This window comes from Callithrix jacchus, chromosome 22 (assembly GCF_049354715.1).
Source record: "Callithrix jacchus isolate 240 chromosome 22, calJac240_pri, whole genome shotgun sequence".
Taxonomy (NCBI): domain Eukaryota; kingdom Metazoa; phylum Chordata; class Mammalia; order Primates; family Cebidae; genus Callithrix; species Callithrix jacchus.
In genome coordinates this window covers 30,870,548-30,886,395 of record NC_133523.1, presented here as the reverse complement: position 1 = coordinate 30,886,395, position 15,848 = coordinate 30,870,548, and the positions used below count along the sequence as shown (strand labels likewise).

Here is a 15,848-nt window from a genome sequence, read left to right as displayed (position 1 = left end):
AGTCCATTTGGGCTGCTGTAACGAAATATCACACACCGTGGCTTATCAGCAAAAGAAATTTATTTCTCATAGTTTTTGAGGCTGGGAAGTCCAAGATCAAGGCTGACAGATTCAGTGTCTGGCGAGGGACTGCCCCTGGTTCATAGATGGCTTTTTGCTAAAATTTCACGTGGAGAAAGGGGCAAGGGATCTCTCTGGGTCTCTTTCTCTCTCTCTCTTTATTTTCAGACAGGCTCTCTCTTTATTTTCAGACAGACTCTGTCATCCAGGCTGGAGTGCAGTGGCATAATCTTGGCTTGCTGCAACCTCCACCTTTCAGGTTCCAGCAATTCTCCTGTCTCAGCTTCCTGAGTAGCTGGGAATATAGGCATATGCCGCCATGCTCAGTTAATTTTTGTATTTTTAGTAGAGATGGGGTGTCACCATATTGGTCAGGCTGGTCTCGAACTCCTCACTTCAAGTGATCTGCCCACTTTAGCCTCCCAAAGTGCTGGGATTACAAGTGTGAGCCACCATGTCTGGCTGTGTCTCTCTCTTTTGAGATAGGGTCTCACTGTGTCACCCAGGCTGAAGTACAGTGGTGCCATCATGGCTTATTGACAGCATCAAACTTCTGGGCTCAAGAAATCCTCTTGTTTTAGCTTCCTGAATAGTCACTGGGACTACAGGCATGCACCACAACACCCCACTATTTAAATTTTTTTTTTTTTTTAGTAGAGCCAGTGTTTCACCATATTGCCCAGGTTGATCTCAAACTCCTTGGCTCAAGTGATCCTCCCATCTTGGCCTCCCAAAGTGCTGGGATTACATGTGTGAGCCACCATGCTTGGCAAGTATCTCTTTTCTAAAGGCGCTAATCTCATCCATGAGGGCTTAACCCTTATGACCTAATCACCTTCTAAAGGCCCAACTTCCCAAGGCCATCCTTTTGGGGGCTAAGATTTCAACATATGAATTTGAGGGTAACATAAACATTCAGTCTATTGTACTTCCCTCCAATCCCCAAAGTCTTCAATGGCTTTAATAGCTTCTCCTTGTTCTATTCTCTTAGAATAACCTGGGTTATGTTGATGAAATCCTGTGTGAGTTGGCCCTTGCTTAAACCTCTGGTCTCACCTCTTGTCTCCCCCTCCAGTTTTTTTTTTTTCTTTTTTTGAGACGGAGTTTCGCTCTTGTTACCCAGGCTTGAGTCCAATGGCGTGATCTCGGCTCACCACAACCTCTGCCTCCTGGGTTCAGGCAATTCTCCTGCTTCAGCCTCCTGAGTAGCTGGGATTACAGGCATGCACCACCGTGCCAGCTAATTTTTTGTATTTTTAGTAGAGACGGGGTTTCACCATGTTGACCAGGATGGTCTCGATCTCTTGACCTCGTGATCCACCCGCCTTGGCCTCCCAAAGTTCTGGGATTACAGGCTTGAGCCACCGTGCCTGGCCAGTTTTTTTTTTTTAACTTTTTTTTGCGATAATTTAAGTGAGATCTCTCCCCTTTACCTTCCCCTATTCTCTCTCTCTACTCCCGCTAAGCCTTAACTTAATAATAATGTTTATTTATTTATTTTGAGATGTGATCTTGCTCTGTCACTCAGGCTGGAGTGCAGTGGCACAGTCTTGGCTCACTGCAACCTCTGCCTCTCAGGTTCAAGCGATTCTCCTGCCCCAGCCTCCCACATAGCTGGAATTACAGACATGCACCACCATACCTGGCTAATTTTTGTATTTTTAGTAGACACAGCATTTTGCCATGTTGGCCAGGCTGGTCTCAAACTCCTGAACTCAAATGATCTGACTGCCTCAGTCTCCCAAAGTGCTGGGATTACAGAAGTAAGCCACCATGTCTGGTCTAATTTTATACATATGTGTGTGTGTGTGTGTGTGTGTGTGTGTGTGTGTGTGTGTATTGTGTGTGTATGTATATATATGTAATTAGAAACTGAGGCCAGTATAAGAAAATTAAATGCCAATTTATTCAGCTCCTGGGCAAGGTTCTATAGTCCTGGGAAAGGGGGCTAGAGAAATCGCGCTGAGTTCCTGGGGCGTGGGGTTTTTATGGCTATGAGGAAAGAGCAACAGCTGGGTGCTCTGATTGGCTCCAGGGGAGCGGGATTGGGATGGGGTGGGCCGCTATTGGTTGGCAGGTTGTTGGGCGGGTTTTTCGGTGCGAGAGCCAGCCAGGGTTGCATCATCTGGAGCCTTCCAGGGGAGTCACGCAGCAGAGCTAGGTGCCGAGTTCAGAGCCTGGTGCTGGGTGCAGAGTCAGGTGCCGAGTGCAGAGGTGGGTGTGTCTGGCTTCCCGGCAAGGCAACCCGCCTTACATACATAATTTTATTTTTTGAGATGGAATCTCGCTCTGTAGCCCAGGCTGGAGTGGAGTGGAGCGACTTGGGCTCACTGCAATCTCTGCCTCTTGGGTCCTGGTTCAAGCAGTTCTCTGCCTCAGCCTCTGGAGTAGCTGGGATTACAGGCAGGCACCGCCATGCCCAGCTAAATTTTCTTTTTAGTAGAGTTGGGGTTTCACCAGTCAGGGTTTGGCCAGGCTGGTCTTGAACTCCTGACCTCAGGTGATCCACCCGCCTCGGCCTCTTAAAGTGCTGGGATTACAGGCGTGAGCCACTGCGCCCAGTCATAATATTTTTTATATTATCAGTATTAGTCCGTTCTTACACTGCTAGAAATAAATACCTGAGACTGGGTTATTTATAAGGAAAAGAGGTTTAATTGGCTCATGGTTCTTCAGGCTACACAGGAAGCAGGGCTGGGGAGGCCTCAGGAAACTTACAGTTGTGGTGGGAGGGGAAGAAGAAGCAGGCACATCTTATGTGGATGGAGTAGAAAGAATGGGGTGGGGCAGGTGTCACACAATTTTGTTTTGAGATGGAGTTTTGCTCTGTTGTGAAGGCTGGAGTGCAGTGGCATGATCTTGGCCTCAGGCAATCCGCCTGCCTCCGCCTCCCCAAGTCCTAGGATTACAGGCATGGTGTTAGGATTACAGGCATGAGCCACTGCGCCTCTCCCCTTCAAGCCTTTGTCCTGCATTCCAGAAACCACATGTAACTTCTCCCAGATTCTCCCCATCAAGCCTTCTCAACTGCAGCTCTCAGCCTGGAGATTTTTCAGTTGAGGAGACTTCTCACTGCTGCCCTGAGATCTGCTGTCTGAGATAGTTGCTACCCAACCTGTACCAACTCTGTTGTTGTACGAATGTACTCCTTTACCAACTCTGTCATTGCACATTGTGGTGACATTGTCTATTTTCTCTTTTTTTTTGAGACGGAGTTTCACTCTTGCTACCGAGGCTGGAGTGCAATGGCGCAATCTCGGCTCACCCCAACCTCTGCCTCCTGGGTTCAGGCAATTCTCCTCAGCCTCCTGAGTAGCTGCGATTACAGGCACGCGCCACCATGCCCAGCTATTTTTTTTTTTTTTTTTGTATTTTTTGTAGAGACGGGGTTTCACCATGTTGACCAGGATGGTCTCAATCTCTTGACCTTGTGATCCACCCGCCTCGGCCTCCCAAAGTGCTGGGATTACAGGCTTGAGCCACTGCGCCCGGCCAGCCATTGTCTATTTTCTTGCTTTTCTTTTCTTTTTTGAGATGGAGTTTCACTCTTGTTTCCAGGCTGGAGTGCAATGCAATGGCGCGATCTCAGCTCACCACAACCTCTGCCTCCCAGTTTCAAGTGATTTTCTTGCCTCAGCCTCCCAAGTAGCTAGGATTATAGGCATGCACCACCATGCCCGGCTAATTTTGTAATTTTAGTAGAAACAGGGTTTCTCCATGTTGGTCAGGCTGGTCTCAAACTCCCAACCTCAGGTGATCCACCCACCTCAGCTTCCCAAAGTGATGGGATTACAGTTGTGAGCCACTGCACCCGGCCGGCCGACATTGTCTATTTTCTTGTCTATATTCTATACTGGTCTTTAAGTTGTCCTGAGAACAAGGACTGTATGAATCTTTCCACCGTTGAATTTTTTTTTTGAGACAGAGTTTTACTCTTATTGCACAGGCTGGAGTGTAATGGTATAATCTTGGCTCACTGCAACCTCTGTCTCCTGGGTTCAAGTGGTTCTCCTGCCTGGTCCTCCCAACTAGCTGGGATTACAGGTGACTGCCACCACGCCCAGCTAATTTTTGTGTTTTTAGTAGAGATGGGTTTCACCATATTGGCCAGGCTGATCTTGAACTCCTGACCTTGGATGATCTACCTGCCTCAGCCTCCCAAAGTGCTAGGATTATAGATGTGAGCTGCCATGCCTGGTCTCACCATTGCATTCTTAGTGCCAACTTGGCCTGGCTCAGAATAAGAATGTAATAAATCTTGGTTAGATGAATTAATAGGTTAATTTTTTTGGTATTATTCTCACAGTAGGAGGTGAGGTTTTTTGTTTTTTTTTTTAATGGAACATATAGAAAGAATCACTTCTAGCTTTAAAGAGTCTGTTTAGGCCAGGCCTGGTGGCTCATGCCTGTTATCCCAGCGCTTTGGGAGGCTAAGGCAGATGGATTGCTTGAGCCCAGGAGTTGGAGATCAGCCTGGGCAACATGGCAAAACCCCATCTCTATAAAAATTAGTTGGGCATGGTGGTGTATGTATGTAGTACCAGCTACTTGAGGGGCTGAAGCAGGAGGATCACTCGAGCTTGGGAGTTTGAGGATGCAGTGAGCTATGATTGCACCACTGCACTGCAACCTCGGGAACAGAGTGAGACCTGTCCCTTCCCCACAGCCGAAAGAGTCTATTTTAATACACAAGAGCTTAAAATAAGTTATGTAGGACGTTAATTACTGCACCCATGTTCTAGGCTTAGTTTTTAAAGTGAAATGGTTTGCCCTAAATCCAAGTATTTTTATTCCTTTCTCGTTGTGTACTAAGTTAACATGCAGATTTCAACTGCCAGCTGAGTAGGTTTGTAAGATGTTTTCTTGTTACTCTGTGGCAGACACCCATGGCTTTCTCATTCACCCCATCTGGGCCTCCAGTGAGGTCTAATTATCCCAAAAAGCCAAGATGTGTTAGAGCAGAGCTTGATTACTCTAATGGCACAATGTTTTTACAAACCTCCTGATTGCTGAATAATTATCATTATCATATTTATGTGTTTAGCCAAAAGCTTAATTGGAAGATTCCAGAATGAAACAATGTTATGGGAGAAAAATATTCTAGTCCTTTTCTTTGGAAGAATTAAAAAAAAATCAGAATATCACTAATACATGCATAAGGTTAAACAATGAAATTATGCAGGAGGGTTTATGATGCATGGAAATCGTTCTGGCCTCTCTCTCCCCAGCCGTGGTCCCATGGAGGCAACCATTTTTAGTTCCTTCAGCTGTTTCTCCTGGTGGTTACTGTTGCCTGAAAATAATATGCTTACCTCACTAGTTATTTTATTTTTTTGATACGGAGTCCCGCACTGTCACCCAGCTGGAGTGCAGTGGCGCCATCTAGGCTCACTGCAACCTCTGCCTCCTGGGTTCAAGTGATTCTTGTGCCTCAGCCTCCCTAGTAGCTCGGATTACAGCACCACCACGCCTGGCTAATTTTTGTATTTTTAGTAGAGACAGGGTTTCACCATATTGCCCAGGCTGGTCTTGAACTCCTGACTTTAAGTGATCCACCCATCTCTGCCTCCCAAAGAGCTGGGATTACAGGCCTGAGCCACCACACCTGGACTTATTTTAAATTTGTATTAATTTTAGGGGTACAAGTGCAATGTTGTTACATGGATCTATTGAGTAATGGTGAAGTCAGGTCTTTTAGTGTACCCATCATCCAAATAAAGTACATTGTACCTGTTATTTTTTATTTTTATTTTTATTTTTTTTTTTGAGACAGGCTCTTACTCTGTGGCCCAGGCTGGAGTGCAGTGGCACGATCTCTGCTCACTGCAGCCTTGATTTCCTGGACTCAAGCAATCCTCCAAAGTAGCTTGGACTACAGGCATGTGCCACCATACCAGGCTAATTTTTGTATTTTTTGTGGAGACAGTTTTGCCGTATTGCCCAGGCTGATCTTGAACTCCTGAGCTCAAGAGAGCCACCCAGCTAGGCCTCCCATAGTGCTGGGATTACAGGCATGAGCCACTGTGCCTGACCTGTACCTGTTCATTTTTCATCACCCACACCCCTGCCAGCCTCCCATCTTTCCTAGTCTCCAGTGTCTATCAGTCCACACTTTAATGTCCATATGTACACATTATTTGGCTCCCACTTATAGTGAGACTATGTAGTATTTTTCTTTCTGTTTTTGAGTTGTTTCATTTACGATAATGGCCTCCAGTTCCTGTTCCATCTGTGTTGCTGCAAAAGACGTGATATCTTTTTCATTTTTTAGAGACAGAGGTCTTCCTCTGTTGTCCAGGCTGGTCTCAAACTCCTGGCCTCAGGCAATCCTCTCATCTTGACCTCCCAAAGTGCTGGGGTTACAAGTGAAAAGACACAATTTCTTGTTTTTTTTTTTGAGACGGAGTTTCGCTCTTGTTACCTAGGCTGGAGTGCAATGGCGCGATCTCGGCTCACCACAACCTCCGCCTCCTGGGTTCCAGCAATTCTCCTGCCTTAGCCTCCCGAGTAGCTGGGACTACAGGTATGCGCCACCATGTCCAGCTAATTTCTGTATTTTTAGTAGAGACCAGGTTTCACCAGTTGACCAGGATGGTCTCGATCTCTTGACCTCGTGATCCACCTGCCTCGGCCTCCCAAAGTGCCGGGATTATAGGCGTGAGCCACTGTGCCCGGCCTGCAATTTCTTTTTTTAATGGCTAAATAGTATCTCATTATCACCAGTTGTTGATGCATCCATTTTGGACATTGTCTATTGATTTCCAGCTATGATAAATGCAGATTTAGCTTATGGGCCAAGTATGTAGAGAAACGTGAAAGTTCTTTTCTATTCCTGAGTTATGTTTGTTTGCTCCATGCAGGCCTGCTGTCCAGGCTGTGTGCATAGTTGGGTGGGCCCATTATGGACATGTGCTACTGGTTGTGACTATGCATGGGTTTGGTTGTACTGACAGTTAGATAGCATGAAGATGTCCCTGCCTCCTGGTCCTGCTTTTTGCTTGCATATCTTAGAGTGAGTCTTGCATCTTGGAGACTTTCATCAAAGTCACCATATTGGAATGCATATGAGAACAATGTCATAAATCATTTGTTAAGGTCTCTGTATTTTTAGTGGACTTATTCACTGGAGGATTTCACTCAGGCTGATCAGGTAGGAAGCCATTCTCTAGATATTGGTGAACCTCTAAATGATAGATTGTGGGTGTTTTAAGACATTTGATATTTGGCCGGGCGTGGTGGCTCATGCCTGTAATCTCAGCACTTTGGGAGGCCAAGGCGGGCAGATCACCTGAGGTCAGGAGTTCAAGACCAGCCTGGCCAAGATGGTGAAACCCCATCTTTTCAAACCCATCTTTTGAGATGGAGTCTCCCTCTGTTGTCAGGCTGGAGTGCAGTGGTATGATCTTGGCTCACTGCAATCTCTGCCTCCCAGGTTCAAGTGATTCTCCTGCCTCAGCCTGCTAGTAGCTGGGACTACAGGCACACACCAACAAAAATACTAAATTTTTGTATTTTAGTAGAGACAGGGTTTCACCATGTTGCCAGGATGGTCTCAGTCTCCTGACCTTGTGATCCACCTGCTTCGGCCTCCCAAAGTGCTGGGACTACAGGACTGAGCCACTGTGCCTGGCCTTTTTTTTGAGACAGAGTGTCTCTCTGTTGCCCAGGCTGGAGCACAGTGGCACGATCTCAGCTCACTGCAACATTCGCCTCCATGTTTCAAGCAATTCCCCTGCTTCAGCCTCTTGAGTAGCTGGGACTATAGGCATGTACCATCATGCCTGGCTAATTTTTGTGTTTTTAGTAGAGATGGGGTTTTACCATGTTGGCCAGGCTGGTCTCAAATTCCTGACCTCAGTGATCTGCCCATTTTGGCCTCCCAAAGTGCTGGGATTAGAGGTATGAGCCATCTTATCCAGTCTCTTTATTTTTTTAAATTTTTCCTTTTATTTACAGAAGAATCCTTGCTTTTCTGGGGCAGGTGCATTTCAGGCTATACCATATGGCTGCCGTGTGAGATGTATGAGGGGTTGAGAATAGAAAGATTCTGTTCCATGTCTTACTTCTAACCTTTGCTCTACCGGGAATTTATGGGGCAGGAGCCACTTGGTGGTCCCAAGGTATTTGTTGCTTCCTGCTTGGCTGCTGTTGCCCTCTCCACCTCCCCTCCATGCTCATTCCAGTCCTTGTCAGTCTCTGCTTCACTCCGTCCATTACTGCTACCCTTCATTTTTGGGTGTGTATGATAAAATACACATAACATAAACGTCATCATTTTAACCACTTCTCAGTGTTCAGTTCTATGGCATTAGATACATTCACATTGTTACCCAGCCAGACATGGCCAGCACTTTGAGAGGTTGAGGCAGATGGATTCCTTGAGCTCAGGAATTCGAGATCAGCCTGGCAACATGGTGAAACCGTGTCTCTACTAAAAATACAAAAATTAGCCTGGCATGGTGGCACATGCCTGCAATCCCAGCTACTAGGGTGGCCGAGCCACAAGAATCGCTTGAATCTGGAAGGCAGAGGTTGCAGTGAGCCAAGATGGTGCCACCAGCACTCCAGCCTGGGTGACAGAGAAAGACTTGGTCTCGAAGCAAAACAAAAATAAAGCAAAAACAAAAACACCACAAACTAATAAAATTCTGTACACAATTAAACAATAACTCTTCATTTCCTTGTCCCCCCAGCCCCTGGCAACCACCATTTTACCTTCTGTCGCTACGAATCTGACCACTCTGGGAACCTCATGTAAGTGGAATCCTACACTATTTGTCTTTTGGGTCTACCCTCTACTTTAGATTTTTATTTATTTATTTTCTTTTTAAAAATTTTATTTTTATTATTTTTTATTTTTATATTTTTCTTTTTTAAAAATTATTTAACCTGAGAAGCACCTGTCAGATTTTTTTTTAAATTTAATGACAGGGTCTTGCCTTCTGTCACCAGAGAGAGAGTGTAGTGGTGCAGTCATAGCTCACTGTAACCTCAAATTCTGGTCTCAAGTGATCCTCCTGCCTCAACCTCCAGAGTAGCTGGGACTACAGGCACATACCACCACAAGCCTGGCTAATTTTTTTTTTTGGAAGAGATGGGGTGTTGCTATGTTGGTCATGAACTCCTGACCTCAAATAATCTTGCTGCCTCAGCCTTCCAAAGTGCTAGGATTACAGGCATGAACTACTGCACCTGGCTACTTAATATCTTTAATAATTCTGTTGAAAGTTCTTAACTCTTGGTGGCTTCTCATGTCTTGTTGTAGATTTCCAATTTTTTACCTCCTTTACTATTACTTAGTTGGGTATTGGGCGGGAGTGGTGATAAAAGTATAGGGTTAAACCAACATCTTTAACCAGGAGTTTATTCATTTTGATAAGAGGATATTCTAAAAAAACCAGAAATATTAAATGATTTCACTGATAATGCAGTACCTAGAGCAGTCAAACTCAGAGACAGAAAGTAGAATGGTGGGGCCTGGCTCACACCTGTAATCCCAGCACTTTGGGAGGCTGAGGCTGATGGATCACCTGGGGTCAGGAGTTCAAGACCAGCCTGACCAACATGGTAAAAGCCCATCTCTACTAAAAATATAAAAACTAGCCAGATGTGGTGGCACAAGCCTATAACCTCAGCTACTTGGGAGGCTAAGGCAGGATAATTGCTTGAACCTGGGTGGCAGAGGTTGAGGTCAGCTGAGATTGTACCATTTGCACTCCAGCCTGGTCAACAAGAGCGAAACTGTCTCAAAAACAAAAACAAAAACATAGAATGGTGGTTGCCAGGGGCTGAGGGCAGGAGGATTAGAGCAATATTGCTTAACGGATATAGAATTTCAGTTTGGGAAAATGAGAAAGTTCTGGAGTTGGGTGATAATGATGGGACATGAAGGTACAATCCAATGACTCTAGGCCCACTGTCAGCCCAATGCAGAGGAATGGCCAGGGCCGACCCCTTTATGAACGAACTTCAGGAATCAGAGCTCTTTAGACCAAGACATGATTACACTGGCTTATTCCTGTATCTACTGGCTTTTTTTTTTTTTGAGACGGAGTTTCGCTCTTTTCATCCAGGCTGGAGTGCAATGGCGTGATTTTGGCTCACCGCAGCCTCCGCCTCCTGGGTTCAGGCAATTCTCCCGCCTCAGCCTCCTGAGTAGCTGGGATTATAGGCACGTGCCACCGTGCCCAGCTAATTTTTTGTATTTGTAGTAGAGACGGGGTTTCACCATGTTGACCAGAATGGTCTCGATCTCTTGACCTCATGATCCACCTGCCTCGGCCTCCCAGAGACTACTGGCTTTTTATGGATCTTTCTCCAAAGTACGAGGGCTGGGACTAGGGTGAGGCAAGGTAGACAACTAGGGCACAAGATTTAAGGAGGCACTTACTCTTAAGGTGGGATTCCACCTTGAGAGAGAATAGCTCCATCACGCTGCTGCCTGTGTAAAAAAGTCCAGATAACATTGTCTGTGTATTAGGTTTCTCCAGAGAAACAGAGCAAATAGGATCTATCTATCTGTCTATCTGTCAGTTTGTCTGTTTGTCTATCTCCTGTTGAGGCCAGGAGTTCGACAGCAGCCTGGCCAACATGGCAAAATCTTGTCTTTACTAAAAATATAATTAACCAGGCCTGGTAGTAGGTGCCTGTAAACTCAGCTTCTTGGATGGCTGAGAATTGCTGTCTGTCTGTCTCTGTCTCTATCTCTCTCTCTCTCATCTATTTATAGAAGAAGAGAGAGAGAGATAAGAAGCGCTTTACTGTAGGAACTGGCTCATGTGATTATGGAGGCTGAGAGGTCCACCATCTGCTGTCTGGGAGCTAGAGATCCAGGAAAGCAACTGGTGTAATTCGGTCTGAAGTCAAAGGTCTAAGAAGGGAAAAGTGCAGGCATAGGGGTAGGGTGCACCTGAGAACCAGGAGCTCCAATGTTGGAGGGCATGAAAACGTGTACGTACTGGCTCAAGGAGAGACACAGAAAGACAGAATTCCCTCTTTGGTTTTTTTAAAGAAGGGTTCTTGCTTGGTTGCCCAGGCTGGAGTGCAGTAGTGCAGTCACAGCTTACTGCAGTCTCAACCTTCTGGGTTCAAGTGATCCTCCTACCTTAGCCCCCTGAGTAGCTGGGACCAGAGTTATGCACCACTGGTAGAGAACAGCTGGGCTCCTGCCTAAACCCCACTCTTAAGCCTGGAACCACGGCCCTAAGTGAAAACAGCTGACCCTGTTTTTCTGATCAGATGTTGCCTTTTTGGCCTGCTACACCCATACCCTGTGCCCATAAAAAGATTTTAGCTGGCAGAACACAAGTGGCTGAGTAGTGGGGATACAGGTGGCTTAGTGGCAAGCAGAGAAGCAGCAACTGAGCATTAGAGATCACAGATAGACATGGCTAACTTCAGATGGTGTGGCTTCAGGTGAAGATCACCTTCTTCCCACACCATCCCCTTTCCAATTCGCATCCCGCTGAGAGCCATTTCCATCACCCAATAAAATCCTTCACATAGGCTACTCTTCAATCCATCATATAACCTGAGTCTTCCCTCTCGTTCCCGCACTTGCTTGCTCCCATGCTCCCTCTTGCAAGGAGTGGCCAGCCGCCGACTGAGGGAAATGAGCCACTCCAGTTCCCACCCATGAATGGGGTCAAGGTCAAGGGAACAAATCCTATCTCACTACCACACCACACTAATTTTTATTTTTTTTTAGAGAAAAGATCTCACTCTGTTGCCCAGGCTGGTCTTGAACACCTGGCTTTAAGCAATCCTCCTGCCTTGGCCTCTCAAAATGCTGTGATTACAAGTGTGAGTCATTATGTCTACCCTCTTGTCTTTTTGTTCTATTTTTTTTTTATTCAGGGTCTCAATAGATTGGATGATGTCCATCCACATGGGTGAGAGTAATCTTTACTCAGTCACCTGTTTCAAGTGCTAATCTATTCCAGAAACATCTGCACAGACACACCCAGAAATAATGTTGTACCAGTGATTCGGGCATCCCTTAGCCTAGCCAAGTTGTCATGAGAAATTAACCATCACAGTCTGTCAAAGGAAAGCAATGCCATGACAGCATTGGGAATCATGATCCAATGAGAAGACTGCATGCCATGAGATAACAACTAGCACATTAATGTCACCAGTATTAACATTCTCTTAAAAGCATTTTATCACTTGATCGTCATACTACCTGTGTTGAACGGGAACCACTATCAAGTTCCTCTTTTGATAGTGGGGGCACTAAGGGCTGGGAAAGGTGATAGTGTTGACTTGAGGTAGTTGATGGTTGGGCCAAGATTTCTACCGCAAGTTTTTTTTTTTCTTTGAGACAGAGTCTTGCTCTGTTGCCGGGCTGGGGTGCAGTGGCATGATCTTGGCTCACTGCAACCTCTGTCTCCCGGGTTCAAGTGATTCCCCTGTCTCAGGCTCCTTAGTAGCTGGGACAACCCAGGCCCGTGCCACTAATAACTTTTTGTATTTTAGTAGAGACGGGATTTCACCATGTTGGCCAGGATGGTCTCCATCTCCTGACCTCGCGATCCACCCGCCTCGACCTCCCAAAGTGCTGGGATTACAGGCATGAGCCATCACGCCCAGCCTGTACCACAAGTTTTAAAGTCCAAGCTTCAGCTCTTTTATTACAGCACCCAGGTACAAAAGAAATTAAATTAATATACTCAATAACTGATTCGGCTCTACCTCTTTGTGTGCAAAATTCCTGCTTTACCCAACCTTTTTTTTTTTTTTTTTTTTTTTTAAGAGATGGGGTTTCACCACATTGGTCAGGCTGGTCTTGAACTCCTGACCTCAGGTGTTCCACCTGCCTCGGTCTCCCAAAGTGCTGGGATTACAGATGTGAGTCACCACACCTGGCCCAATCTTTTATCTGGCATAATTATGTGTTCTGATGGTGACCTGAGTCATTGAAAAGATAAATAAGTAAATTATGCTAAGAAATGGGCATAACTATTGGCAAATAAAATGATACAGTAACTAATATATTATTGCAAAACACTTTCATAAAATTGCTTTTTCTCTAGAGACTGAAAGTATTAAAAGACAACTTTTGCAGTTTATGGAAAGCAATTTTAGGATAAAAGTAAAAACACTGAGCAACATGATGAAAAGAACAGTACATTATATAACTGTTACTATATTATAGTAATTATGTAAATTACATAGCAGTAGTTCTTAAAATTATAGGCTGCCTTGCTACAAGTATTATACTATTGAAAGTGATATTTAGAGCAATACCTGTCACTTACCTTTTGAGATTGTAAAAAGTTAGAGATATTTCTTGGGATCACATTTTAAAGAATTGCTCATCTTTCTGGATACACTTGAGTGCTTATGTGACCTGGGTACCATATTGGTGTTATTTTGTTAGATGGAATTCCAAAGCATCTTGGACATGAGCATGCAGTTGTGTTGGTAGCATGGTAACTCCTACAACATCCTGCCACTTTGTAGTGTTCTGGGTACAGGGAACGTGCCTTCAGGCCCTGTGCTGATCAGATGGCAAAGGTGGGGTAGTCATGGTGGTGGGATGGTGGTGGTGGTGAGTGTGTGTTCAATGAATGAGAGCAGAAGAACAAGAAACTTCCAAAGGTCTTAATGCTGCCACAAGGGATGAATTTGTTGTTCATATATCAAGAGGTTAAAGGAAATTAGATCAACTGTAAAGAAAAGACATTCCGCAAAAAGCAACAGATGTTGGTAAAGGTGCGGAGAAAAGGGAATACTTATATGCTGCTGGTGGGAATGTAGATTAGTACAATCTTTATGGAAAACAGTATAGAGATTTCTCAAAGAACCAAAAATAGAACTACCATTCCATTCAGCAAACCCATTGAGGGTAAACACCCAAAGGGAAATAAATCGTATAAAAAAGCTGCCTGCACTCGTATGTTCCTCACAGCACTGCACAATGGCAAAGTCATCGATCAATCTAAGTGTCTATCAACGGAGGACTGGATAAAGAAAATGTGGTACATATACACCATGGAATACTACTCAGCCATAGAAAAGGACGAAATCATGTATTTTGCAGCCACATGGGATGGAGCTGGAGGCCTTTGTTATATTTTTTGGGGGGCAGGGGTTGAGACAGAGTCTTGCTCTGTCACCCAGGCTGGAGTGCAGTTGCATGATCTTGGCTCACTACAACCTCCATCTCCCAGATTCATGCGATTCTCGCGTCTCAGTCTCCCAAGTAGCTGGGATTATAGGTCTGCGCCACTACATCCGGTTAATTTTTGTATTTTTAGTAGAGATAGGGTTTTACCACGTTGGCCAGGCTTGTCTTAAACTCCTGACCTCAGGTGATTCACCCACCTCCGCCTCCCAAAGTGCTGGGATTACAGATGTGTGCCACCACGCCCAGCCTGGAGGCCATTGTTTTAACAGAAATAACTCAGAAACAGAAAGTGAAATAGTGCATGTTGTTGTAAGTGGGAGCTAAACAATGGGTGCATGTGGACATGCAGAATAGAATAATAGACATTGGAGGCTACAGAAGGTGGGCGAGTGGGAGGGGGATGAGTGTTGAAGAAATACCTGTTGGGTACATTGTTCGTTATTCAGGTGATGGGTATGCTACATGCCCAGACTTCACTATGACACAATATATGCATTTGAGGAATCTGCAGTTGTACTCCCAAATGTGTTTTTAAAAAAAGAAAAAAGAAAAAAGAAAAAAAGAGAGATTCTAGAAGAAGAGGGTAGGAAGACTGAGGAACTGGCCAATTTGGGGTCTTCTCTGCTCTGTTGTTGAAAAGCTGAGCACCAAGACTGGGTCCCAGTGCTGAGCTGAGTGACTGCAGGCAAGGGGAGGCTGGGAGGCATGGCCTGGGAATAGCTCCAGACTCTCCCATTGGTGGTGTGGAGATAGAAGTCAGCCTGCAGACTCCCTTCCTGGCTGAACATCTGTGGGAACCAGGGCAGCCTGGCTAAGGCTATTCCGAGAAGTGTTTGTGCTTTCACACAGGCTGCCCCTTGCATTATGGGGCAGGGACAAAGTGCAAATGGAGATGACATACCATGTGTCTAAATGTCTAAAAATTAGAATTCTAGGGTGGGTGTGGTGGCTCATGGCTGTAATCCCAGCACTTTGGGAGGCCGAGGGGGGCAGATCACCTGAAGTTAGTTTGAGACCAGCCTGGCCAACATGATGAAACCCTGTCTGTACTAAAAATACAAAAATTAGCCAGGCATGGTGGTGCGCACCTGTAGTCCCAGCTACTTGAGAAACTGAGGTGGGAGAATCACCTGAACCTGGGAGTCAGAGGTTGCATTGAGCCAGGATTGCATGATTGCACTACAGCCTGGGTGACAGAGTGAGACTTCATCTCAAAAAAAAAAAAAAAAAAAAGGAATTTTAGTTGGGCTAGTGGCTCACGCATATAATCCCAGCACTTTGGGTGGCTGAGGTGGGAGGATGGTTGAGCCTGGTAATGTGCCAGCGCTTCACCTGCACTCTTGCAGACACCTTAGCTTGTGTATCCACAATTGCCCTCAAAACAGCTACTTTGGTCAGGCTTGGTGGTTGACAAGGCCACAAGAATCACTTGAACCTGTGAGGCAGCAGTTGCAGTGAGCTGAAATCATGCCACTGCATGCCAGCCTGAGTGACAGAGCCAGACTCCATTGCAAACAAAACAAAACAAAACAAAATCCAGCCACCTCTTGGTCTAGGAAAAACATACACCCCCATGGCAATATGATGCTTCTCAGGATAAGGCACACAGGAAAGGTTGGCCTACCCTGGAAACAGACTGGAGGCTGTTTGGGCATGG

At 45.5% G+C, this 15,848-nt stretch overlaps 1 protein-coding gene across 1 annotated transcript in view; it reads left to right on the top strand.

Annotated features, from left to right (window-relative positions):
• The window catches only part of LOC144580722 (uncharacterized), a 44,850-nt gene that overhangs the window by 10,438 nt on the left and 18,564 nt on the right, over positions 1-15,848 (top strand). The window contains exon 2 of the mRNA XM_078359017.1: positions 8,754-8,814. The gene's annotated coding sequence lies outside the window, so the exon portion shown is untranslated. The remainder of the gene's footprint in view (positions 1-8,753; positions 8,815-15,848) is intronic.